We start from the raw sequence: 27,689 nt of genomic DNA, 5'->3' as shown, positions 1-27,689 counted from the left end.
TGAAATCTTTGATTATCTTGTTTGTGCTGATAACCAGTTTGTATTTGATACCTTTTCGTTAAGAAGTGCTGTGTAAGTTATTTAAAAAATAACATAAAGCAAGATATTTTAGAAGAGAAATAGTATTTTCTTTTCATAGGATTCATGACTCAGAATGAATGCTGAATGAGTTTGTAAGTGAAGAGCTTCTAGTTGTGTTCTGACAATGTTTCCATTTAAATTATCTGTACTTTTGTTTATATGTGAAGAAATAATTATTTGATCATAGATATTTGAGTTCAAGGAACTTTTGACCTCAATTGCAGGTTTTCCCCACCTATTGAACAGATAAAATAAAGGCATATAAGGGGGTAAAGAAGGGAAGCAGGAAAGATATTTATTTATTTATTTATTTAGTTAGTTAGTTAATTAGTTAGTTAGTTAGTTAATACCTTGTGCATGTAAACCCCTGTGATGTATCTCCTGTATGCTTATTTGTGTTCTTGTGTTGTATCCTTTCCATTGCAACTTCTGAAACTTTAGTTTAGTAATTCCACACAAATGAGAAGACTTAAATTCTACTGTAATTTGGAGAATTAGCCCAGCTGATTATCATAGTTCTACTAATGTAATTTTGCAGAGAAATATATATAACTAATTATTGTAAAACATACTATATTGTTATATTTTAGTGAAGGACCAACAATTTTGAAGAGGAAAACTAAAGCAGCTTGCATCAAAATAATTTAACTGAGAGAATCTACAAATGTACCAAGATAGTAAATTTTTTATGCTTGTGCTAAACACTTATAAACTGAAGTACAGAGAAAAATATGACTTACTGTTGCACTCCCTCTAAAACAGAGAAATACCAGGAATCTAACTCAGTTTTCTAAAATCCTGGTGCAACAAAACAAGCTTCCTTCTAATTTTACAGTTATAGCAGTTGCTAAGCCATCCTAAACTCATGGGCAAGGTCTGATTCAGTTCTGTTGTTTTAATAGGATGCTGCCCGTAGTTGGGCATTTAAGAAAAATCAGCACTAACATGATAAGCATTTTGTAGCTTCCTCACTCGTTAATCTTCTAAAGCAGCGTAATTGCATTAGAAAGGTACAATTAAGAGTACTTCCTTTCACTGTGTTCCTTCCTATCTCAGCTGACTCGCCTGCATAGATGTTATTTGTTTGTATGACCTGAATCAGACCTCACTCAATATCTAGATAATGGACTGAAAGGTCAAGATATACTTCAGTAAAGGAAGTGAACCTGGGACCATAAGTAAAAGTGCTGATATGCTGATATTCTAGTGAACTGCTTGACCGGACTATTCCAGATGGAATTGTTTGAAGTGTCTCTGCAGTCTGCTTGAAAGTTACATGTTTTCTTCCAGTATTGCCTTCTGTTGTCCTAGAATTTTACCTGATACAAGCTTTAGCCTTCTGTCTCACCAAGAGAATGTCTTCAGCTGTTAGGTGGTAGCTGGTTCCTCTAATTCCACTGTTTTGCACATAAGAACATGTCCTTGGCAGTATGTATAGCTTTCCAGAGGAATGTTTTAGTTAATTTCTGTTAATAGTCTCCTAATAGAAAGTTAGAGTTTTGCTCAGAGCTCTTAGTGAGTGGATTTCAAAACAGTACTTGATAACTTACAAAAAAGCTTACTGCTTTTTAAAGCACATTCACTGGACTAATGAGTCTACAGAAGATAAGCTTATTTATTGCAAAAATTGGTCTGGAATTGATTATTTGCATTTATTGATAAACTGCTGCAGTCATACAATGATTAGAAGCTTGTAGCCAAAGGCATGTACATGATATATTTGCAGTAACGTTGTGTACAAACAGCAGCATTCTTTTAAAGGCTAGAAGGGACCATTGAGGACTCAGAATCCCACCCTTCATAACACAAGCTCTAGTAGTCCACAGTACATCTTGAGCTGGACTCAGCCATCCAGCCTGAAATAAAAACTTCAACAAAGATTAACCAAATGTGTCCCTTATTAAATATTCCAATGGTTATTCAACATTATTGTATTTTTCACTTGTAGGTTGAACCTTTTTAATGTCAGTGGGATCCTTCTAGTGGTTAGATTCCTGAACATATTTCTAAACGTGGATTCAACATCCTGATTTATTCAAGTGTGTTATGGTTTGGGCCTGGCAAAGCCAGAGCCCCCATGAGTACACCTTCTCCCCGGTGTCTGCTGTGAGATCTGACCAGGAATAAGCAAAGCAGGCTCCCACTTAAACATAAAGAAAAGTTTATTAACTAAGCTACACACAAACAATTACTAAACTACACACAAAAGAAGAGGGAAAAAAAAAAAAAAAAAAAAAGAAAACACGAGGAAAATGAAAACCTCACAAAAAAAACCACTCTCCCCCTCCTCCCCCCTAAATTCCCAATACAATACATCCTCCAGAATCACCAGTTCTGGGTCCAACACCACCCTTTAGATTGCTCAAACTTTCAGCTCCTCAAGAGGAGAGGGAGTCCTTCCATGTGTCATGGTGGCCTCTTCCGTCCTTGTTCCGGTGCTCTCACCACCGAACAGGGATAAGGGCTGCTTCCAGGGTTGTCTTTTTTTAAGGATGCTTTGTCCAGTTCCAGAAAAGCACAGTATCTCACCTTCTCACCTTTGGGACATCTATCCCCCCCATATTTTATATACCCCCTGGGGCCAAGGGGTACCCACACTGAATCTTCTTTGGCTCTGGGACATTTCTCCCCCTGGACTCAGTCTCTGTATCACACGGAAACATGGCTCTGTCCATGGCTACCCAAAAGAGTCCAGCATAAAATGCCACTCCATCTTCTCCATTCTTTCAACATCTCTCACTCTCTCTCTCTGGTCCAGACCTCCATCACTCGTTCATTTCCTTCGACCTCCTCCACTCTTATCACTCGTCTAGGAAGGGTTAATGTTCTGTAAGGTTTTCATTGTCCAAAAAAAGGGTTAAAAAACTCCTTCAGGCGGCTGGACTCCTGGCTGCACCCCCCCATCTCCTCAGCCGGGCTGCCTGCTGCCAGCACATATTTACTGAATTTCAAGATAACGACACAGGCTGCACTCTCTCTCTCTCTCTCTCTCTCTCTGTCTGTCTCCAAAGGGGGTGGGGGGGAATGGCTGTCCGATGTCTCTTGTTGCTCTCCACCCTTCCATCCTCCAGGGCCTCCTCACCCCCATCTCTGTCCAGGCCCAGGCCTACCACAAGGCTGCCCTCCCCCGCCCAGCAGCAGCGGCTGGACGGGGGAAGGGAGATCCCACCTCCGTCCCTCGAAGTCCCAAGAGAGCCTCCCAGCGCCGAAGCTCTGCTTTTAACCCCTGTGTGTTCTCAGAGGTGTGTCCAAAACCCCACTGGCTACCCCAGGTGCCAATATCAAAATCCAAGCACCCATTGGTTTGACCACAACATCCCAGAATTCCCACTTCTTCCTGGTCAAACCACCACAAAGTGTGATGAGCAGATGGCAGTAAGGTTAAAATATAAGTAAGAAACAAAGGAAGAAATTAATAGTCAGCTCAGGTATACTTCATCACATCAGTACTTTGCACTTAAGTGGTCTGCTTAAATTTAAACACATTTTTCTGCCTAAAAAGGGTGCTGACTTGCTGATGAGTACTTATTTAGATTCAGGGAATCACTTCTTTCCAATTCTCCCTAATATGAGAAGATTGCTTCAAGGACCACTTAGGTCCCCCAACAGATACTACAGCAGAGGATTCCAAATTTGGTTTGGAATATTGAGAGTACGTTTAAATTATATAGTCTATGCACAGCTAGCCTGAATAAACCTTCTTTTCACCTTTTCTGGTGTTGAAATTGATACTCAAGATAGTGGATGCTTTCAGCTAGTGCTCTTGGAAAGGATTGATTAAGCAGGTCTGTGCAAACTCTCATACAAGACAGGAGTGAAATGGCTCTGAACAATCTGTAGTATTCCTGCTGGTCCAGTCTGAAGCTGTCTTGAACAGAAAGTACAAACTGTGCTAATTTGTACAAATTTGTATCTCAAACTGTGTGGTGGTTTCTTCATATGCCCAAATATTAATTGATGTTTAGGTTAAGTGACCTCATTTGCCTTCCCACAGGTCTGGTGACTTTTGCATTCCATACTGTAAAGAATCTCAGCTATTACCAACTAGAATACAGTTTGCTGACTCACATTTTAAGCATGATGCACTTGCCAGCTTGTGTAGCACACCAAAAATAAAGAGGGCATTTACTATAATTCTGCACCTCTCACCACCAAATGCAAGCTCCAGCAACTGCAAAAATATTTTCTTTGGGGAAAACAGAAGAAGGCTTTTGCAGTGAGGACGGTGAAGTTCTGTAACAAGTTGTCGAAGGAGGTGGTGAGTACCCCATCCATGGGCTCCTTCATGATCAGATTGGACTGGGCTCTGAGCAACTTGATCTAAGTGAAGATATCCCTGCCCATGGCAGGGGGATTGAGCTTGATGACCTTTAAAGGTCTCTTCTGACACAAACTAATCTATGATTCTATGAAAACTCTTCCTAGAAATTCCCTAAAAAATGATGAAAAGATTTAAATGACACATACTGACTTAGAAAGTGGAGACTGAGCTTCCTTTCCTTTATTGTTTCACTTGTATGGTTCAGTTTTTAAAATTTTCGTTTTCCTTTTAATAGAGCTAGTGGTATTTTTGTGATTACTGCTTCAGCCTCATACAAATGTGTTTTAATAGAAAAACAGCAAGGCATTTAGCTATTCCTAATTCATTAACAAATGTTAAATAGCTCATGCAGTATTTTTCTTTTGAAATCAAGCAAAGTATGGGTAATCACAGATGAAGACATTTCAGATAGAAATGCTTGTTACTTTACTTTTAGCTTCTCTTTTAGAATTGTTATAAAATATGGCCTGGGAACAGTACTCTAATCTATATTAGACTAGAGGCTCTCTATCCTCCGCCTTCCTGTTTGGCATATTGCTGTTTTAGGTCTTCTTTTCAATTCTTTGAAATATTATTTTTTATTGGGAAAAATTTTGCAAAGTAGCAGAAACATTAGGAGTAAATCTATTTGTTATACACAAAATGAATGTCTTTTTATGTCTTTATAGGTTATTTTGCTAATCTCTTTTTTGGAATGCCATGCTGTCCATGAATCTTGGTTTAAAATGGGACATTTCTGTAAATGAAGGGAAGACAAATGAAATAACAGAAACTTGCTGGATTTTTCTTGCTTGCAGATGCTCTCTCACTATTTCGTTTCCCACAGTTACTAGCTTTTTTTTTGCTTTTTTTCCCCTTACCTTGAGTTTCCCTGGAAAAGCATGGATTCACTGTGTTAGTGATTACACTTAAAATCCAACATGGTATACAGATTCCTGTTTTGTTTGCTCATTTCTCTGAGCTGAAAGTACCATTAATGTTACAATATCAAATGGCGCAATTGGCTTATTTATCAAGGAATTGCATGCTGAATAACCATATTATCAGTAAGAACACTTACAATAATGAGTAAAGGCGTGGGCACAAATTTGTGCCTGAAGGGGAGTAAAATTAGACATTAGGAAGGCCAAGGGATTTCTTCAAATCATTTTTTAAAAAACTTATAAAACTGTAGCTACATATGCTTCCCATCTATAGGCTGTTCTCTAGAATGAAGAGCAGCTAATGCTAAGTGCATTCTGTCTGTGCGATTATTTGTATACAAAATATACTAAGATATATAGATTGATATTACTGGTGTTGATTTTTTATAGTAATTTTTTTAAATTCAGAATATCTCAAATATTATTTCTTACTCACACTTTAGTAGTACTAATACAAGTGGTGTCTTTCTAGTCTCAAGAATTCATGGTAATGCACAGGGGAGTTTATTAATAATTTACCTAATGATTTATCTTCTTTGGGGGTCCCTCTATGATTTCAGGAAGAATTTCTATTTTATTTGAATAATGGGAAAATTTTTTAACTATGCAGTGAACATTCTCATTTTAATTATGATTTTAATATCTTTAACAAAAGGAAGAAAATACGCACATTTCATAACTGTGAGATATAGCTTGTATAAAGGACAACTCCACTGTCTTAAATAGTTGTGTAACTCTTAGGTAGTATCTAAGTGATTTGGCTATGTCTGGTTAGCAGCATGTGCATTGTTTTACAGTAGTGAGGCAAGTGATAATCCTATAATTTTAGAACCTGTATTAATCTGAAAAATGTTGCAGGCCTTTATTTGTCAACCTCTCACGAGAGAGACTTAAATGGAAGATGGAGAATGAACACCTACACAGCTGCTATTACATGTTTATTTCCAAAAATACTTTGAAAAATTTGTCAATGTCTTAAGAATTCACGTTTTGTTTAAGTTTAAGCTATTCTTTACTGATGCTTTGTCAATACACTGATTCTTAGTTTTCTCAGCTGAAAACTCAATAGCCTCCTAGACAATTTTAGAGTTGGCATTCGATGTTTCTTGAAGCAGAGGAACAAAAATTAATGCAAATATTGCATTCTTTAAAGGATGCAATGGCAGTCAGTGCAGTGGTCTGAGGCTTTAAAAATAATATGCAGCTAATCTCGTTGTGTCCACATCATTGTTCTCTGAGATTCCCAGCGAGACTCTTCATGACATACCCTGACATATGTCTTGTAGGTTTACAAAGTGGGACAATTAGTGATCTATTTCCATATGTACACTTGTCTGTCCTGTTCTTATTGCTGAAAGTGGCTCTAAAAATGTCAGGAACGACTGTAAGAAGCAGCGCAGTGAGGCACTCACTGTGGGCCTGCACAGAAAGATCAGAACACAGAAGGGTGAAGGACAGGAGCTTCTGCAATCCTTCCTTTATTATTTATCATCTACCAAATATGTTGCATTTTGGGGCAGAAAGGACATAAGGAGAAATATAACAGGCTTGCAATGATGAATATAATGTACTTCGTTGTTATTTTTTAAATAGTCGTTTTGTTTTAAGCTGCTCTACAATTACATGCCAAGTCAGAATTAATTAGTTTCACAGAAATAGTGTTAATCCTTTTTTCTCTAAAAAGTCAGTGTCTTGCCTTTCCCCCCACCCTGTGTATTGTGACAGCATATTGAATAAAAATTAGAAAAATATGATAACAGTTGAGCAGGGCACCTTCCAAAAAAAATGTAATCATGAAACTGAGTGTCAGTCTTCAAAAAAGTAGAAGGATATATGAAGGATATAAAGGCTTGCTACTTAAAACCTTCCAATAAATGGCATTTATAATGCTAGAGATGAGTCAGTTTTTTGTTTCCTTGTTTGTTTGCATAATTTTGTTTCTTTGTTTGTTTGTTTGTTTGTTTGTTTGTTTGTTTGTTTGTTTGTTTTCCTTGTGAGGTCATGTTTGCATGGTTTGAATATTTCAGTTTGAGCCTGTCAAAGCTAAATTAAATCACAGAACTGCTGAAATACATGTTTTCTTATGGTTCTGCTATAGATAATTTGCAATCTTGGCTTGAGTATGTTTTAATTGAAAACCATATTTATGAAAGGAGATGAGATTAGAAGACTAAGGTTTTTGTGCTTAGCCAAAGGTCCATAATACCATTTCTGAACTTTATGCATTTTTAAGGAATTACTGACTTGTGTAGTGAATCTAACTGCATTTCAAGTCGAGTCTTTAATCCTGTCAAATACAAGAATATGGAGTTTCATTGCATTGATAAAAGTATTGCTTTTAGATGACAGGAGTGTGAAACTGAGGTCCTGTTCACTTTTCATCATTCAAAATGCCATAGGTTTGTTGAAATAAAACAAGGATATCTGTTCACTTTTCATCATTCAAAATGCCATAGGTCTGTTGAAATAAAACAAGGATATCTGTGTTTGGACACAGATTCTGAAACAAGTATTTATAACAAATATTTCATCATTTCGGGCTCTGTCTTATGAAACATCATAAGGATTTATTTTGCTTAAACTGAATGCATTATGTAACTTCATAATATCTGATTCACAGAAGCAAGGAGAGGAGACCTAAGGTCTTGGATTAGGTGCCTTGCATTTATCCCTGCTCCAAAATGGAAAATACTTGCTTTTCTGGCCTCATGTAATACATGGCTGCTTTGTGTGAATGTATTTGAACGATCTAGATGTAGACCATATTATATTCTTCTAAGATTGGATTTGTAACAAGGCCAATCTTCCTACTCAATTTATCTTTCAATTTGCGAGTGAGTTAGTGGAGTGCTGTTTTGAATTATGGAGACTTAAGTTCAAGGATAATGAAAAATTAGAAAATACTTGGGCAAAATGACCTGACATGACAAGACTCAAGGAGTTCAATCAAATGAATTAGAGAAGACTGAATGCGGCACAGCACTAAAGGTCCAAATGCTGAGGCAAAGCAAAATTGGGATGATTGAGAATCATAAGTTTTTTTTATAGAATTTGAGTGCTGTCAATCACAATATTGGTTTTAAGATTGTCACAGAGTCTTCAATGTGGCAACATTTTAATAAAAATTTGATATTTTAAGAGTGAATCTTGACATTTAAATCACAGTTAAATCTGTGCAAACACCTGGATTATGCAAGTAATTGAGTTTGATCAAAATAACAACTTTAAATTTTGTAGTGATGTAATTTGTTTTAAATTAGAAATAGAGAAAGGAAGAATATGTAGGGATGCTTTTAGAAAATCTTAGGTGCATAAAATTTTCATGGTTTTCAAAGACTTTCCAATTAAGTGCATAGAGCTGAAATGGAATAAATTTTGAAATTTTTTAATACATTTCATTAAATTGTCTTTTAATAAAAGAACCTCTAAGGATTGTGTAATGAGCTAAGGATGTCTAAGGATTGCTAATGTGCAGTATTTTCTCTCTTTGGGGTACAGAAAAAGCTGTTTGCTTCAGAAGTTCTTGTTTGCTTGCTGGCATTTAGTAAGGCTGTGAGAAGTTCAGCTAAAAACATATTGAGCCATATGTGACACCACTATTAACTTTTTTCCTCTGTGGGGTGAGTGGTCACATCTTATATTAACACTTAGACACTGGTTGTTATTTTGTTTTAAATAAAATGTGATTTTTGTCATTTGTTATCCAAACCAAGTATTTCTCGTACTGCTTTATACTTAAATTCATCAACAGAACAAGTAGAGCAGAATGAAGACTGCGTGACTACGCAGTCACGTCACTCTGTGATGTGCTACTTTAGAAAGATTATCTTCTGCTCTTCTTCAGTTACAGTGCTTTGTGTGGTTTGGGTTTTTTCTTTTGTCTGCTGTCTTAGTTGGATCACAATGTGCTCAACATTTTATAGACCTGCACCACAGTGTTGGTCTTCTAAGACATTAATACATGTTTTAATTTGTATATTTTTTCAGGTGTGTTTTGCCTGTTTCTGTCAGCATTATAGTTTCATTTCAACTTGTTAACTCAGTATATTGCAATATTTTATTTTCTGGCTTTGACTGTCTGTTTTTACAGTTACAAAAAAAATGTTTAAAAGTGTGAGTATTAATTCCTGAATTGTTGACTTATTTTCATCCTGGTCACTTGAAATGCACCAAGCTGAGAGATAGGCTTCCCAATTTCTTATTGTTAGACTCCAGAGTTTGTTAGACATCTGGTTAAGACTTGTACAGTAAATGAGTGTGGCTCTTTTGATACTCTCAAGATGAGATATTGTTGATTTTCTAGTTTCAAAGAGAAAATCTCTTTTTGTTTCATGAGAAAATTCTTGCAAAGAGAGAAGATCAAAGACAGAAGCAGTCTCATGAGGAATAATAAAAAGTTTCTTCAAAGACAAATATTAAATCCTCAGTGCATTCTAGTTTTCACTCTTCATTGAGCAAGTAGACATCTTTTTCTAGACAGAAAAAGACATGATGTATTCAAAAAGCCTTTCAGCTGGTCAAATGTAATGGCTTACGATTGTCAGTATTTTATACCTCTCTGACCACCTCTACTGTATTACTCAGACTGTGTCTTACCAATAATCTAAGAGAGAACATTTTTACAATTCAATCTCTTTAGATTTAAATACCTTACACTTTAGCATGATATTTATTTACCTAAATTCTATAGAAGAGAGTAGTGATTATTTGAATCTGTAGAAAAATAACATGTAACATTTACTTTACCACACATTTTTTCTTTTCAAGCAAAATATTCAATTACTCATCCTAATTTCATTTTAGCTCCTAAGAAGAAATAGAAAAAATTACCTCAGTTCTGCTCCAAGGAATAACTTTTTGATGAGGGTGATATAGTCTTACATGTTTATCTTTGCACTTTTTTCCTGAAGAGTTTTTCTAGGCAATTTGTGATATAAGTGGAAAATAGACTGTAACAATAGCCAATGTATTGCTATATTAAAATAAAGCCAGGATAATTTTGTTTTCTTCCTTCAACACCAACAAAGAATTTGCAGATGAAATATAGTACTTTATAATTTAGAAATTGAAATGGATGTCATTTATGTTTTGTTCTTCTGTGCATTGTAAAGTTATATACACTGTAGGAAAAAAAACACTTAAATGTAAAAAGGGACCTAATCTAATACCTGTGCTTATTGTATCTTTTAACTGAAAATGTATTTATTTGTTTTCTAGGTGATACAATTTATTCAAACTTCAGCTGACATAATTTGTTATAAACACATGTATCAGAGGCATTTTGAATACCAGGACATTACTCTATTTTATGTTGCTCCAGATCTGGAAGTTGCTGGAGTCTTGGAGATTGTGCTAGGACAACATTATCTATTCTCTTGCTCCTGCATGGGCATCTGTTGAAAATAAAGATAGATTGTGTTAAATGGGCTTTTAATCTGATAATTTTGACCAATTTTTCTGCTTGTTTAGTTAGAGTCATTATTTGAAAAAAAAAGAGAAAATGGTGGATAAGTAACCTTGTGAAAAAAATTTCATGCCAACTCTATTTCTAATTGTCATTTTTAGTCTCTTCCTTTACTCTAATATGCAGGGTACATTTAAAGTCAGCCTCTGATTCCAGTGAGGTAGCATAAAAAGCTACCAGCCTTATGGTTGCCACATTAACTGGAGTAATACCACAGTGAGAGCATCTACTTCCTCTCAAGGCAAAATGAAACAACTGGCACAACTTTCACAGTGCTCATGCACATTTGTTTTACTTTGTCTGAGATTAGTAAAGTATAGATGGCCATTACTTCCTTTCCTTGGGTTTTGTGAGTTCTTCCTGTCTTCTGCACTAAGAGCTGTGGTTTGCAAAGCAGTTTCCATGCACTCCAGGAGTGTATGTCTGTCCCTGCCATAAACACCCTTCCCAGAGCTTGGCTTTCTCTTCTCGTGGTCCTGTAATGCTGCAAACCTTTAACCCCATCTCACATGCAGGGTGGGATGGCTGGCTATCTAGATGGGATGGTGGCAGTCAGTATAAGATCTGAGAAGGTAATTTTGTCTGGCATTTCCTTTCTGTCATAACAGATAGCGTGCTAGATAAAGGCCTAGTGTGCAAACAGACATGAATTAATTTAATTAAGCAAGTTGGTTTGAGCAACCTCTGAATTGATGTTCTCGATTCCTTAGCTTAGCTAAGCTCCTTTTCAAAATAACCTTTGTAAATCCTGATTTAAAATGTTAGGTATTATCAATCATTTGGAAATAGATGAACTAACAGTATTTAAATACTTATATTTAAATTAATGACTTAAATCTTCATCAAAGAGTCAATGTGAGGACCAAAGTTGGCTGTAGATTGGACATGACCCATATTTTTCTCAATTAGGATAAAGACAGACTAGTGATGGTAAGACTCGACTCTACAATGAGCCGTTAAGTAGTCTAGGAAGATATACATCTGCATTTTCATGGTTTGCTAAAGTAAGTAAGCCCAAACATTTCACTTGCATTTCATTTTTAAAGAAGCATCTGTAGGCCCTGGGATCTTTGCTTATTTTGGGAGGAGGGGTGTGTATAGTCTGTTTTGGGCTTTTGGATTGTGTTTGTAGGGGTTGGTTTTTTTTTTTTGGATTTTCAAACAAATCTGATATTTACTTTTACTCCCAAATCATGTGTATCATGCATCTTTTTAATATTTTCAGATTTGCTATCATGCTCAGATATTTAAAGAGTAGGATATGGACTTGGAAAAAGGAAATATAATCTCAACTTTAACAAAAATATCTTGGGGAAGGAACTCATCTGCACCCATTCTGTGTGACAGAAGAAACAAACAATGAATAAAATATTTGAAGATGCCTGAAAACACAAAGAAGAGATCTAAGTCATCTCCATTAGGATTTCAGTGCTGAACAGTAACTGGTTAGTGCCACGGGTATAGCAGCTACATTTCTATTCACTGGAGGGACAGATAACCACCTTTTCTTCTGTAGGCACTTAATCTGTGGAGGGCACTGCCCTTAAATTCTGCCTGAAGAATGGACTAAGCAAAAGATGGGGTGGGGAAGCTGTCAAATTACTTTCACTGCTAGATAAGTAAAGGGCTGGTGCTTTTAAGGATTGGTAGGACAAAGCAACAAAGCACAGGGTTAGAAAAAGATATGGGCATGGCAAATAATTTTATAGTTGGCAGTTAGAGCTCTAAGGAAAGATACTGAATTGTACTTTTTTCTGATGAGCTAAGTGAAAGGGATCTCTCTTCTCACCCACCTGCAAGAATAGTTGGGATTGCATCAGAGATTAAAATGCCCTGATGTTATTATGAAGTTTTTCTTTTTCTTCGGTGATATAATTTGTGGATTTTTGGCTATATCTTCCTTGCAAATGCTATAGTCACAATTTTAAAATAGAAAATTAGATATTTAGAAAAATAATTTGCTACATTTTTGTCATTACATTTCTCATCAAATCCCTTACTAGCATTCTTACCATTTCAGAGAATTGGCATTTTACATAAGTGTATCAGTATGTATTCCAGAGGTTGTAATAATTTTTTTTGAGAGAAAAAGGAAAGGAATAATTTTTCCTGCTTTTCCCTGATGTATTAAATCATAAGCTATTTTTCTAATTTTTCACCACCTTGTGTTCTACCTGTAGTAGCATTTGCTGTACTTTGTATCTGATATTTCTAACTCCTACGCTACAAAATCCCTGAAGATCCACTAAGAGAGGACATTGACAAAGTAACAAAAAAGGTTTTGCTTTGTTTTCTTTGTTAATCATGTAGTGTACACAGCAGAGCTATCTTGGAATTGTTTGTATATTTTTGGCTCATTTAACCTCAGTAGAGAATTGCTATGGCTAACTGACTCCAACCTGTGGATCATAGTGAAGGTGCAACAACCCTCTTCTTTATTTATTTCTGATTTCCCAAAAGTAGTTAATTCATCTATATTGCTCTTCATAGCACAGACTGAACAAAGGTGCAAGGATAGATGTTTCTAGTGTCATTGAGGTGTGCTTATACAAGAGTAGTGAAGAAACTTGGTTTTGAATGACAGCTGTTAGGTCTCCTTAAAATTTAGCAGTTCTAGGAGCTTATCCTGTTATGCAGATGTAAGCTAAATGTGAAAAGAAAGCTTTGAAAGGTCTCAGGCAGATGTTTACTATGGAGCAAAGTGAAATTGAACAAGTTGGTGGATAAAAACACTAAAAATATTCATTCCTTAAAGGAAAATTTGTGAAATTTTTACCATTAAGGTGCTTGTTCAGACATGCTATAATTGTCACTCTTTGCTTATTAAATTTTTTTAAATCAGCTTGGATGCTAATATACAAAGACTGAGAAACAATGAAGAAGGGACAAAATAATAATGCACAATTAACATTATAATATACTTGAAATAACAGAGATTTTTGGTATAACTTGACAGGAATAATACTATGAAAGAAGGAACATGTAAAAAGGAAGATTTCTGCTGCTCTATTATTCACATATTTATGCTTGGATTGGAATTCAGAATACAGAAGGAATGGGATCTGCTGAAATTCCATGGACAATAATAAAATGAAAAACAATCAGGAGCACTGTTGTTTTGATGCTGCATGGCATACCCTCAGATTTGTAGACTGTGCTTTCCATGAGCAGCTACAGACTAAATCAAAGCAGTGAATACTGCAGTAGGAAATATTTCCCAAATATCTTTTGTGGGAGGTGTACTACAAGATGCTAAAGGCCCATCAGATTTTCAATAATTTGTTACAGCTTCTTTGTGTAGAAAGCTAAAATACAGCTCAGATGAACACCAAGCAATGGGACTTAGCTGAGAATATGGAAATGAAGGACAAATACTTGAAGCTAATGAAAAATAGAGAAAGTCAGAGAACAGCAAAACAAAACCAATGAACCAGGAAGACAGACTCCAGACTTCAGTGCAGTTAGGAAGCCTAATAGATGAAATTTATTGTAATGCAAATTTAGGAAAAGATGAGCTGTGGCAGACTAACAAAGTGAGAACAGCAGCAAAGACACAAACTAATAGTATATTTAGTGAATGGCAACGTGAAAATAAATGAAGATATTTTTATTGTCCCCAAAATGTCAAACATCACATAGGTATGCTGCAGCATAAAGTGATGCTGCAGAGACAAAGAAGACAGAGCATTGGGTAGAAATGGACACATCATATTTATGAATGGGAAAAGTTATCCTCTGTGTGTTAAACATACATGACAATGTTGAAATCAATTTACTGTGAGCTTTTCCATGTAATTTGGCTATTTCTATACCAATATATACTATTCTTATACTCAAAATACTTATGATATTTTTAAGGAATACTTTTCTTGAATTTAAGTATGCTCATATTTTAAAATCTGTCCACAAAACACAGCATTTAGAGAATGTTTCCCTTTAGTTGCAATCGCTCATCTGTATGACTGTTGAAGGTTTTTTGCCATTTATTGTACATAATAGAGTTAAATTAAAGTGCACCCCAGTTCTTGTTTAACATCTCATATACTGGAGAAGTGCCATTTTGATAATTTTTATAACTTTGACCTGGGAAGAAATGGATATATTATGATTTTATTTTTAGTCTCATTTTTTTTAAATGAGTATGCCACTTGAACTCTGTGGTTTGTGATAGAAATGGCATATTGAATGGATTTTGAGCAATCCTTTGTTCCAAGGATTTTAAATCTAAATATGCAAAATTATCCATTCAGAAGTTCTGATCAATGCAGATTCTCTTATCTAGTTGGGAAAATATTTTCTTCTGCATGAGATGGTATGAGATGCTTTCTCACCTTCATGGGTTTTGCTTGAGCTGTGAATTAAATCCCTTCTTAATGCAAGTATTGTTGATTTTTACAGCCTCTCTTTAAGTGCTTCATGAAGTCATAGTCACACAAATTATCTTAGTCATAGTCTAATTAAATAGAATGAAAGCTGTGTTTGCATTTCAGAATTCTGTCTCCCACTCATCATAAATATAGCAAAATGTGTGTATTTTTGCACTGGCAAATATATGTGTGTATCCCTATATATGAAAACATGTAAAAATATAACAGGCCTCACAGATTTGTTCCCAGACTGAGATCTCAAAATAGAAAGCAGTAGGACTGAAAGCTAATTTTGATTTAAACTACGGGTTCTGCAATCCAGTTGGGTATAAAACAACTGCAGGTCTTTGCTACACTGCCTGGACTAGCAATAATGCTCGATAATGAAAAATATAGGCATACACAATTAGTTTAGTAAGATGGTGATGTATATATTGCTGGACATGAAGACAGTTCAGAAAAGCAGAATTTTTTGTGCATTGTTCATATACTGATTACCGTAACAGTGATTGGTTACACAGTCTTTGAAGAAAAGCTTGATGTTTAAGGAGAAATTTAAAGAAAGAAAAAAACGTATTTTGGTTGGTGGAAGAACAAAAATCTTCTCACCAAGTCCCAAAATATTATTCCTTGACCACTAAAGAATATTGTAGAAATTAATACAAGAACCTAAACTTACAGATTTAAAGTTCAGTTTTGCAATTGTAGAAGGATGATTTCATCCAGTACTGAGCATATTACATCTAATGAAGAATGTCAAATGTGTACAATTATACTTGCTTACTTTCTAAAGATCTATTTAAATTACTAGAATTAAAAAAACAAGCGTGGGTCTATGCCTGATGTAGACTTAGTGATGTAATTTCCTATTATTTCATTATTCAGACGTAAAATGATGTAGTGTTGGGAACTATGACCACACACACATTTTCATTTCTTATGTACAATTCTGCAGTTTTTCAGATTTCTCCTAATCCTAAAGAATTTATGACTATAAAATCATACCATTTCTCTAATCTGGTGAAAAGTCATGCTTCTGAAGTGCCAAGGACACAATGAATGGCCAGTTCTTTGTTTGACAGACCTTCAGTGCTGCAGGTGCCACTGGCTTACAGACTGTAAGTCGCAGTCTGTATGTGATTGTCATGGTTATTGCTATAGCCACAGTTCAGAGAGGAACATACTCAATTCAAAAGAAAAAACTTACAGAAATATTGACAGCTCCTGGATGTGCATATAAAAGTAATTTTGCTGAATTTGTTGTGACTACATTCTGGTATTTATTTATGTTTTGTTTAATTTTTCCTAATATTTTCTTTTTCCTTACACTGAAACAATTTAGGAGTATGTCTACTGAGTAAGAACTTTTAAGTTCCCAACTTTAAGTCCCCTGTAAATGCCAGGTCTTGCTGCTTGTGTAACAGGGTCCATATGAAGGCTCAAAGTGTGGGTTCCCTGTTGCTTTCTGTGGAGTTTTGGATTTCACAAGCCTCCCTCTCTGTAAAATTGCTACTGGTGCATTTTGCCATAAACAGACACCAGTGAAGAATTTGGCAGCTAATGCTTTTAATGTCTAAATTTCTGTAAGGAAGATTTAACTGGTATTTTGCCCATGGGCATTAGTGTAGTAATCATTCTATGACTATGGATTAGTGAACAAGTTCTTGTGCAGTAAGGCAGTGGATGTACACATTCTGCACGTCAGTTTCTTTCTAAAAATTAAAAATAATGTTCTCAAAATCACTGAATCATAGAACATGCTGAGTTGGAAGGTACCCATCAGGATCATCAATCCCAACTCTTGGCTATGTGCAAGTTACCCCAACAATCACACCACGTGCCTGAGAGCATTGTCCAAACACTTTTTAAAGTCAGACAAGCTGGGTGCTGTGAACACTCCCCTGGGGAGCCTGTTCCAGTGCTCAGGCACCTTCTGGGAAAAAAACCTTTACCTGATATCAAACTTAAATCTCCCCTGACTCAGTTTCATGCCATTTCCTTGAGTCCTGTCACTTGTCATGGGAATGAAGAGATCAGTACCTGCCCCTCTTCTTTTGCTTGTGAGGATATTGAAGAACACAGTGAGGTCTCCCCTTAGTCTCCTCTTGTTCAGGCTCAAATGACAAAGTGACCTCAGCTGCTCCTCATAAATCTTCACTTCCATACCTTCACCATCCTTGTTGCCCTCCTTTGGATACTCTCTAGCAGTTTAATTAGTTTCTTGTACTTGAGGGCCCCAAAATTGCACAGAGGGCTCGAGCTGAGGTGGTGCTGTGCCTGATGCCAGGCATGGATCCTGACCCCAGGACATGTATGTCCCTTCTGGCTGCCAGGGCACTGCTGACTCACGTTCAATTTGCCATTGACCCCCAGGACCCTTTTGCACTGTTGTTTTCCAGCCTCCCACTTCCCACTCTGTCCATACGCCCATTGCAGGGGCAGAATCCAGCACCTGCCCCTTTTAAACTTCATATGATTCATGATTGCTCAGCTCTCTAATTTGTTGAAGTTTCTCTGCAGAGCCTCTTTGCCCTTGAGGGAGTCAACAGCTCCTCTCAACTTAGTGTCATCATCAAACTCAGTATTCTTCCAGGTGTCAAAGTTGTTTATGAAAATGTTCAAGTGGGCCAAGGATGGAGCCCTGTGAAACCCCACTGGCGACAGGTCCCCAGTCTGATGTCACCCCATTCACTGTAACCCTTTGTGCCCCACATGGGAGCCATTTGCTTGCCCATTGTATAACCCCATCCAAGATGGGCTGGGCATTTTGTCCAGGAAGATACTGTGAGAGATGATATAAAAATCTTTGTTGAAGTCCAAAAAGTTCACATCTACTGGTTCCGTTGATTGGCTGGGTGAGCTACCCTGTCTTAGGTTCAACAAGCAGGCCTTTCCTCTCATGAAGCTGTGCTGTTACCAGTGACTGCATTGCCCTTTAGGTCTTTTTCAATACTTCCCAGAATAATTCTTTCTAATTATTTACCAGGCACTGAATTGATTGACACTGACGGATCTGTAGTTCCTGGGGTCCTCCTTCCTGCCTTGAAAATTAGGACACTGTGTGCTGGCTTCCAGTCAGTTGGGACCTCTAAGGAGTCCCAAGACCACTCAAAAGTCATTGAGAGAGGCAATGCAAACACATCATCCAGGTCTTTGAAGATTCTCAGATGAATCCCATCAGGCCCCATAGATTTGCAGGGATACAGCTGGAGTAGCCAATACTGCACAGTTGCAGGGTCAGCTGGGAGCTGATCATTCTCACAGTTATGGTCTGCCAGCTCAGGGCACTGAGACCCCCTTGGTCTGCCATCTATGTTGAAAATAGAGCCAAATAATGCGATAAACATCCCTGCTTGTCCATGCCCCTGTTTGTGACCATCCTCATACCATTGATGTTATTTTTACACTGTCTTTTGCCTTATATTGCAATATTGCAATATATGTTTTTGAAAAAAAAGCCTTTTTAGTGTTTCCCACAGATATGGCAACTTCAACTCCACCTGAGCTTTGGCTCATGAATTTTCTCTCTACAGTGGTGAGCAGCGTCTCTGTATTATTCCCATGTCACCAGACCTTGCTTCCACTGGGCAGAAGCCTTCCTTTATTACCTTATTTCCATGAGAACATTCCTGTTCGGCCAAGGCGGCCTTCTGCCTCACCCTCTTGACTTCTGACATTTGGGAATTTCCTGCTTCTATGTAACAAGGAGGTGATGTTTAAAAAATGGTCAGCTCTGACAGAGCCCCCCACCTGTAGAAACTTCTTCCCAGGAGGACTTTACTTATTAATTCCCTGAGCAGCCTGAAGTCTGTTTTCCTCATGTCTAGAGTTCAGGTTTTGCTGGCACTTTTCCTTCTGTCAACATAGATTTTAAAATCAATCTTTTTGCTGTGGCCAAGATGGCCCCAGTCTCTGCTTTGCTCATGAGATCCACCCTGTTGACAAGCAACAGTTCTAGGACAGTGTCTTTCCAAGTCAGTTCTCTTAGGACTTGTTCCATAAAGTTGTCATCCAGGTCTTCGAGGAATCATCTGGTTCAGGCTGCGCCAGCTGTGTGATGCTCCCAGTTAAATTCTGGCAAGCTGAAGTCCCCCATAAGGACAAGGGCAGTTCACCTGGAAGGCTCCCTTAGTTTCCCTAAGAATAATTCATCAGTGCCATTGTCCTGGCCAGAAGGTCTATAGTAGACTCCCACCATGACATCCAGATTAATTGTTTGCCCTTCATTCTTATCCTGAGGCTCTCAATCATGCCCTTTACAACGGTGCCAGACCTTCTGGCAGCAGCAACAGCAAACCTGAGTCCTCTCTTCTTGAGGACTGTTTTTTTGGAGTTTCTCTCTGTTTCTTCTGCCAGAAGAGGGAGAAAAATTTGATCAAATAAAAGTATTTTTAGCCTTTCCTGAGTGTGTAGAGATAAAGTTTTAGATTAATCTTTGTTGTATCTAAAATAAAATTCTTGTCCTGAAGTTGATGTGATTTAAAAAAGACCTTATCTACACTGCTGGGATGATTAAAGTTATGACATCATGAAACTAGTGCCAGCTATAGTTGTGAAAGCTGCTGTCCAGCTGGAGATAAAAAGCTAGGATAAAAAGCTAGACTACACATTGGACATAGAGGAAACTGGGATTTCTCAACTGCAGTTGTTTGAGGGCGTGTGTGGGGGGGTTTGTTTGTTTGTTTTTAAATGTTCTTTCCCTTTCTTTTGTACTTCATCCAAATACTTTTAATCTGAATGCTTAAAGTTTTTTGGCAACAGCAAATTCATTGCTTGTATATTCAGAAAGCTGTATTTTAGCTACCCTGTGAAGATTCCTCTGTTACTGTTTTTGATCACATTAGCTCCTCTTCTGTAAGGAAGTTGCCTCCCATTGACAGAGAGTGAATATGATAAGCAGAAAATTGAACTTGTTTTGTAATAAAAATCTAGTACTTCTATTAAAATAATGTATATTTTAAAAATATTGAACAGCAGGTAAAACAAATTGATTTTGGGCTCCAATCTCCTCCAATTCCAGCCAAAGAAAGAATGACATAAACTTGCATTTTATATATCTTCTCAGTCTACTATCATATAATAATAATATTTCAAATTCAGGTTTGTCAAAAATAAGGACAGCTCAATTTCAGACACCTGAAGCATTTTCAGAGTAATTTTCTTCTCATTTTTGTAATGATTTAAGTAAATTATGTAAGATCATGAAAAGATACATGTGTGTCTTGTTTTATGAAAGTAAAGATCCTTGTTATTAATATATTTGTATTTTGGGTTCAAGAACAAGAGATTAGCAATTTGACCTTGACAGTCATTGGCATGTGACAGGAATATAAAGCAGGACGTTTATTTGGAGCAAACAAGTCCGAGATTTTTCTAGTCTACAAAATCTCCTAACTATGTAATTCACTATTAGACAAAACAGTATTAAAATCATGGCTGATACAGTTGTCCCCTCAACTTAGATTTGCCAACCCTGATTTTCCTCCACCTCTTCTGTAGCAAAGTTGTATCCAAATACAAGATGGAAAATTATCATACATAAAGGTTTTACTTCCAGCTTTTAAGAAATATCTTCATCTGTTCCCAGCCCTCACCTGCATGAACAATCTTACTCGCAAACATCTGTCTTAAATGGCACAACTGTTAGTCTTGCATAGCAAGTTTCAAGGATTTGTCACTTGGATCACACACCTCTCTTTAAGCAGTCATTTGTATGCAGTGTGTAATATGTTTTGATACAAAGCCAAATTCAGAGTTCCACTGCCTTGCTACCACTTCAGCCTGGACCAGTTTCTCTGAAAATGCCCTGAGAAGATAACAGCATAAATTTGAGCAGCTTGGGGCAAAGGAAATATTTTTTAATAAACTCGAGCCATGAAAAATAGGAAATATATACAGTAGCAAATGTGAACAGAAGGAGGAAAATTATGATGGGTTTTAGAAAAGCACAAAGTGTGAAGAAATTATAGTGCTTCGAGGCACAGGTGAAAGTTACTGCTGCCCATAAAAGAAACAAACCCAATTCATTATACAGCCACTGAGTTGCTCTGTAAGATCATAATGTGAATGCATGTCATAGGTTGAAGGCAGAAAGCAATTACTGATGCCTTATAGTAAAAACATTTTTAAACGGGATAGCACATGTTGATTTTAAAATATACTTGTTTTTAAGGTAAGCTCAAATATGACTTTGTCAAATATGAATTGCAGTTATAGAATGAAAAGTAAAGGTGGTTGTGTTATTCTGAAATGGTGTTATTGCTATCCTTTATTCAAATGAGTATAAGTAGAGATGGGGAAAGCGTGAACACTTCCAGAAAACTATTTCAAAACTTGTATAAGTAATATTCCATCTTTGCAGTGGTATTCTCTCAAGTGCTTTCCATATTGCATGCAAAAAATGCAAGAAGAAACAGAGGAACAGCATTTCATATTGTAGATGAGAAAATCAAGAACAAGGGATTTATGCATTTAGAACAAAAAAATTCTATTTAGAGGGATAGGCTTTATCTAAACCTCAAAGGAAGTAGGCAACATATCAAATCAAGAGATTGCACTAAGATTTTAAACCCTTTGAGGTGGAGTTTTATCTGAGGTTTTAAATTCAAGATTTTGGGAAGGAAGATAATTCTGAAACAGCACATTTCAAAATGATGCATTCCCCTAGGTATTTTTTGTATCTCTAAAGAAAAGTAGAGGTAGAAAATTTTTATCAAGTAGGAAATTGGAAAGGACAGAAAACAGTGACAGGATTATTAGACACAGTGAAGAAGAAAAATGATACGGTTCTATAATTTTTGTGTGTGTGTGTGAGTGTAAAACTTGTAGAAGCCCAAGAAAAACAACTGACAGGATATGAATATATAGTTTGCAATTTTTTGGGAAGTGAAAGAAACCTGTCATGGGGAAAAAATAGGATAAAGACAGCTCTTGCAAAGATATTCTTCAAAAAGTGAAGTCTTTCCCAAGTACAGGGAATTTTTTCCCAAATAAGGAAAATACAAAAGGTTATAAAATTTGAAATACTACATATGAAAATCTAATGTGAAAGACCAAAAAGGGCAATGGAAACAAAGACATAAAGATATGGCAATCTTTTAAGAAACCTTCTCTAGATCATGAAGTCAGCTAGAGAGGATGGAAGGACATAAGTAAAATAAAAGGAAAATTTAACGAAGGTCTGCTACAGAAGAGCTTGCAAACTCTCTTATGATAGGATTTTTTCTTGTAAGATACATCAAAACCTGCCCCAGATTTAGGCAGTAGTAGAAGAAATTGTTAAATAAACAGGTAAAATGGGCAAGGAATATCAACAGAACACTTCTATAGAAGCCCACAAATTATACTGAATAATTACTAACTCTGAAATATGAGCTTGCCAAGAAGCAGAGCTTTGTGCTGCTCTATATGCCAAAAAGGTTTTGGGGGAAAAAAAAAGAATTTGGTAATACTAAGCTATCAACGACCTTAAAGATAACCATGCAGAATTGCAAAACTGCAGAATCTGATAAAATAGCAGATGAAATCTAAAATGAAAAGAAATGTGAAGTGATGAGTACAACAGTGGGAGCATGGCAAGTTTGCATGATGGACTTGGAATGACCATCACTGTGTAGAAAAGGGTCTGTGAGCAAAAGCAAGCAGCTGTATGAATAGGCCAGCTTGATGCTCAGAGGTCAAGGAAGAAGCTGAAATATTAGGAAGTGTATGGAAACCAGCAGAATATGAAGCAGAGGTTGTTATGCCCGCAAATATGTACCAAGACTGCCTGCATGTTCTGCAGTGTAGGACGTTCTGGTCAGTTTTCTTGAAGGGTATGTATTTTTGTTACATAAATGTATCATCTTTTCAGTGCTAGAGAATAGGCACATTGGAGGGCTTGCAGACCATTACAACTATTTTAAGCCAGTTTCTCCATTAAAAAGAGTGCAATTCGGAACAGTCACTACCCAACAGGCATAAACATGGGACTAGCAGTGCCTGACCTCGTCAGTGCTTTTGTGTGGTGCATGGCATGAGGACACACACGGTGTTCTCTTGCCTGTGTCACAGTCAGAATGTTTGTGAGGGAAGTTAACCTTGTACGTAGAATAGGACTGCATGTACTTTGGGCAAAGTCTGTGCTGCTTTGTTCAGTCTTGATACAGCCCCTAGGACAGATTCAGACCAACTCTACAGCTGAATCCTCGGTACTGACACAGGAGTGATAAATAAAATGCTAGCAATTGGTCTATAAGCTTACAAACAAAGTTATCAAATATCCAGTCATAAGGAAAATATATTTAGTGGGAATTCTCTTACCTCAAGCTGCTTTTTCATGTCATGTCCCTAGATTCAGAACCTGACTATTTCCCCAGCTTACCTGTCTCTGTCTATCTGTTCTAAGGCATTTCTTGGGGTAAGTGCTGGACACTTATCCTGGGATGAATGGAAGTTACTTGAAAAAAAAAGGCAAGAAAATGCACTGAGTGGACTTTAATGTCTCTCTAGAGGTCATGCTGTATTCTGCTAAAATCATATTCCCTGTCTCCAAAAATGAGGCTTTATGATTTTATCCAAGGAAAGAAATAAAAAATATAGCAATATTTTTACATTCCTCAGTACTTTATAACCTGCTACAGCAATTTTACTCCATCTTTTTTTATTAAAAAATCCAACATCCTGCTGGGCCGTACATTATCTGTGATTAATGATATTTCTAGTAACAAGTCCTCCAAATTGTCTGGCATTGATACTTGTGTTGTATCCATACAGCAATATGTCTTCAAAAAACTTATGAAAATATACTCTCCTTCTTGTGTAGGCTGCTAGTGCTTCCTGAAAAGTGGTTCTCATAACCTGTATCTCATGATATTCAAATGTAGGAGAAAACTTATGGCAAAGTAATTCTACAGTGTTAACTTAATTTTTTTCAATAATGTCTTGGGAATTTACAGTGTATCACCAAAAGAGTGCAGTACTCAATAATCAAGGGCTGACAGTAAAATTATTTGGTGTTATTGTTAAAAGAGATAATGGTAAATATTATTTTGCTTTGAAAAATTAAAGAAAAATGCTCCTGCAACTGTGATAAGAGTTATGTCTATTCTGCTGAATTTAAATGTTGATGTTATCTGAATCAATGTCAAAATTACCCTGCCTATCATTCATGTCTATAGAAGAGATTATTGTAGAACAGGAAATTTTAAAAAACCCCACTAAAAAACTAAACAGTTATGATTTAATTCAGACTAGCTGGCAAGTTTAAAGGCCATTTTTATGCACTCTTCAGAGATGTTAATATTGTATATAGTATATTTCTCCATGTAGCTTCTGTACAGTTTAGAAACACTGGCTTTTATAGTAGTGTTTTTAAATCTCAAGAATATAAAGAAAGTAGAAGTGAATATAAAGAAAGTAGAAGTACAAACAAGGTTTTTATACATATATTTTTAAAATCATATAGCAATGACTTTTTTGGTGGGACATTCATAGTCTTGCTTGCTCTGCATTTGGCCAAGTGTAAAGTGGAATGTTCACACTCATATTAATTATAATTTTTTTAAAGTAGTGTAAATGCTTTTTGAATATTGAATTGTTTAGAAAAATACCTACAATGAGAGGCAAATTATATTGAAAATATATCATTTAATTAAAGGAGGCAAAAAGCTAGTCTAACTAGGCAAGTTTGACTGATTTCTGGGTTATACTTTAGAAGACATTTAAAGAAATTAGAGACCAGTGGCATGATAATAGGAATATATTTGGCTCTGAATTTTCAAGTGTTTATTTGCACAGTTCTCTCTTAATAGAGAGAATTCTCTATTCTTTATTTTGCTCTTAAGAGAGAATATTCTATTCTCTCTTAAGAGAGAATAATAATAATAAGAGATTTCTCATGTCTCAGCCTATCTATAGAAATTGCTTTTTCCTGTCCAGTCATGACTAGGAAAATACAGAAGCTTGCTTAGCATAGGAGACAGCAGCATGTACTGATGAAGATTTGCCTTTATTTCATATCTGTTCCAGTTGTCTAGGTCTTTCACAGCCTGTTACTTTGGAAAATTACTTCAGTGGAGCTTAGCAGATTCATTGGAGTGTCTCTGCTCTTTTGTATTGGCTTTTTTTTTTTTTTTTTGTATATACTTGTGCTAGGGAAACTAGTCCAACTAAAAACATATTAAAGTGTTCCAGAAGTGGTCCTGGACATTGCATGAGTCATGCACTGCAGATATAAGTTCAGGCCTTCTGGATCTTTATCTTCAGTTTTAAAGTGAGCGTGCTTTTCTTGGCTCTGAGATTAAAATCTGTAAACAACACATTTTTTTCAGAGAAATGACAGTTTTCTTACAGCAGATTGGAGAGACAGAAGATCATCCAAGAGCTCTCTGTCCTTTATGATAATGTGCTTTTTCCCCTATCAGTTTAACTGAAGGAAATTTGGCTACCTTACCAGCCCAGAACTGCTCAGAAATAGACACATGTCGGAGATAATCAGTGTGAGTTCTTCATCTCACTCGTGTAAATGGATGTCGGGTGGGAACAGTGACTAAGCTCTATCTCAAATCTTTGTTGCAAATTTTACAGACAGACTTTAGGCGGTGATTGGCAACCAAATCACTGTTGAAAATCCTTCTAGATCATGAATATTTCCAAATGATTAAGTATAACATTTGGATGGTTGTCAATAAGAAAGAGGGAGGAAACGTTTAGGGCTAGTGTTGTATTTTGCTAAACACAGCTCTGATGCAGACACAGGTGACCCTGGAGTCAGACTTAGTATAACTAACCATAATCTTGCCAGCTTCCAGCAGTCTGCTTCCCAAAATCATTTCATTCCACATCGATACATTGAAACACCTTTGCTCAGGTTTTTGATAGGTGCCAAAGATAAACCAATTTAAACATCAAATGTAAAAGTAAGCAAATGCAACATTTAGCATGCAGAGTGTCAGTTCCTGACAGAAGAAAATGTCTTAGTCTTAGTTTCTGTTAAATTCCTAATACAGGGATGGACAGCCATTGCACACAAGAGAGATTGTTCAGGGTCAAGTCATATGCTATAAAATGGCATGAGAATTTCCCAGCTAGTTTGATGCATTCCTGTGCAAATTTTAGGGAGAGTTATAAAAACAAACCCACTATTAACGAAATGGGAGTTTGTCTAAAAAGTAGGAAAAGCATAAGTCTGTTGAATTGTGCAGCAGCTCCTATTTTGCAGTGTTCTATAACTCTCTTGAAATAAAATATGCTTTTTCTATAAAGAGACAGACGTGCATGCAAACAAATAAACAATATCCCAGATGTAACAAGAATATAAATCTCCTGATTTACCCTGCAAACTGCTCTAGCAGTCTGTCAGAGTTTTTGTTGTTTTTTATTCCCCCTCTTATGATATTTCTCCAGTATTTTCTTTTATAAACTTCTTACAACCTGAAGTGATAATATTTTGCTCTGTATGAATGTGCCACTTTCCTCAATGAAACTTCGCTCCCTGAAAATATCTTAAAAGAGTTGTGAAAATTAGAGGCAGAAACAGATAACCCAGGCAAGTTGTTTTTATTGATTTTGCCATCTCTTAATCACCTGCTCAGAAAAAAAATTGTAATTGAGCTGAAATGCTTCAGTAAAAGCATTTACATTTTCGTTGTCCTCTATAATTTAGAAAATAGGCAATATCAGAAAAATCTTCAATTTGAAGTCAGTAGCTATTTTGTTAGTCTTTGTTGTGCTTACATTTTTTATATAAATTGTTATTGTTTAGGCTTAATGAGGAAGGTGAGGAAATAAAAGTTTATATATATTGTTCTGCTTGTAGTCCAGGATGAATATCTTCTGTTTGAACTATTTTTTTGGCTATTATTTTGGACATATCATGTTCAACAGGAATAAAATCCATAATACTTAAATGAAAACTTGGAAAGCTTGTAAGGTCTGGAAGAAGGGCATCTGTCTATATGACTCATGCCCTTGTTATAATAAATGGCACCAGTCTGGTGCTGGAAGTACCTCTGGGCTAGTTCAGTGAGGTCTTTTCTTGTGGTGTTATGTGCAAATTCTAGGTATTGTACTCAGAGAAAAATGGAGATTAGGGCATGTTCTTCATTCTCTTCAATCAAATGTACACAGGGCAAAAAATTACCTCTCCAGACTCCACCCTAGTACTGAATAGCCTGCATTTTTCTTCTTTATTTTAAGAGCTCTACTATCCTGCTTTCTGGCTGTGATACGGACTGTTCATAGAAACATGCCTGAAACTGTCTTCAACAGAATGTCATGTAATATGTAAAAAAAAAAATTGACCCTCATTTAATGTGCTAGTACAGTTTTCTTCAGTTAAATCCATAAACTTGTACCTTGATTTCATACATAGTTCTAGATATTTTATTAGACTTCTATGAATTTTGCTAATGCATCAACTAGTTTAATTAGCTAAGTGTATTTCTCTCTTGTGTATATTGCTGGAATAGATTGAGCAATGATTTATTTACTTTTGTGCCCATTGAAAAAGTAGTGTGGGGATACTCTTGTGGGTACTGATTTTTGCTGATATA

At 36.3% G+C, this 27,689-nt stretch overlaps 1 protein-coding gene across 2 annotated transcripts in view; it reads left to right on the top strand.

The window, feature by feature from the left end:
• Positions 1-27,689, top strand: part of PDE4D (phosphodiesterase 4D) — a 540,332-nt gene that overhangs the window by 59,475 nt on the left and 453,168 nt on the right. The gene's annotated exons all lie outside the window — the stretch shown is intronic.

Source organism: Melospiza melodia, chromosome Z (assembly GCF_035770615.1).
Source record: "Melospiza melodia melodia isolate bMelMel2 chromosome Z, bMelMel2.pri, whole genome shotgun sequence".
Taxonomy (NCBI): Eukaryota; Metazoa; Chordata; class Aves; order Passeriformes; family Passerellidae; genus Melospiza; species Melospiza melodia.
The sequence above is the reverse complement of the archived record's forward strand: the minus strand, read 5'-3'. Positions and strand labels throughout refer to the sequence as shown.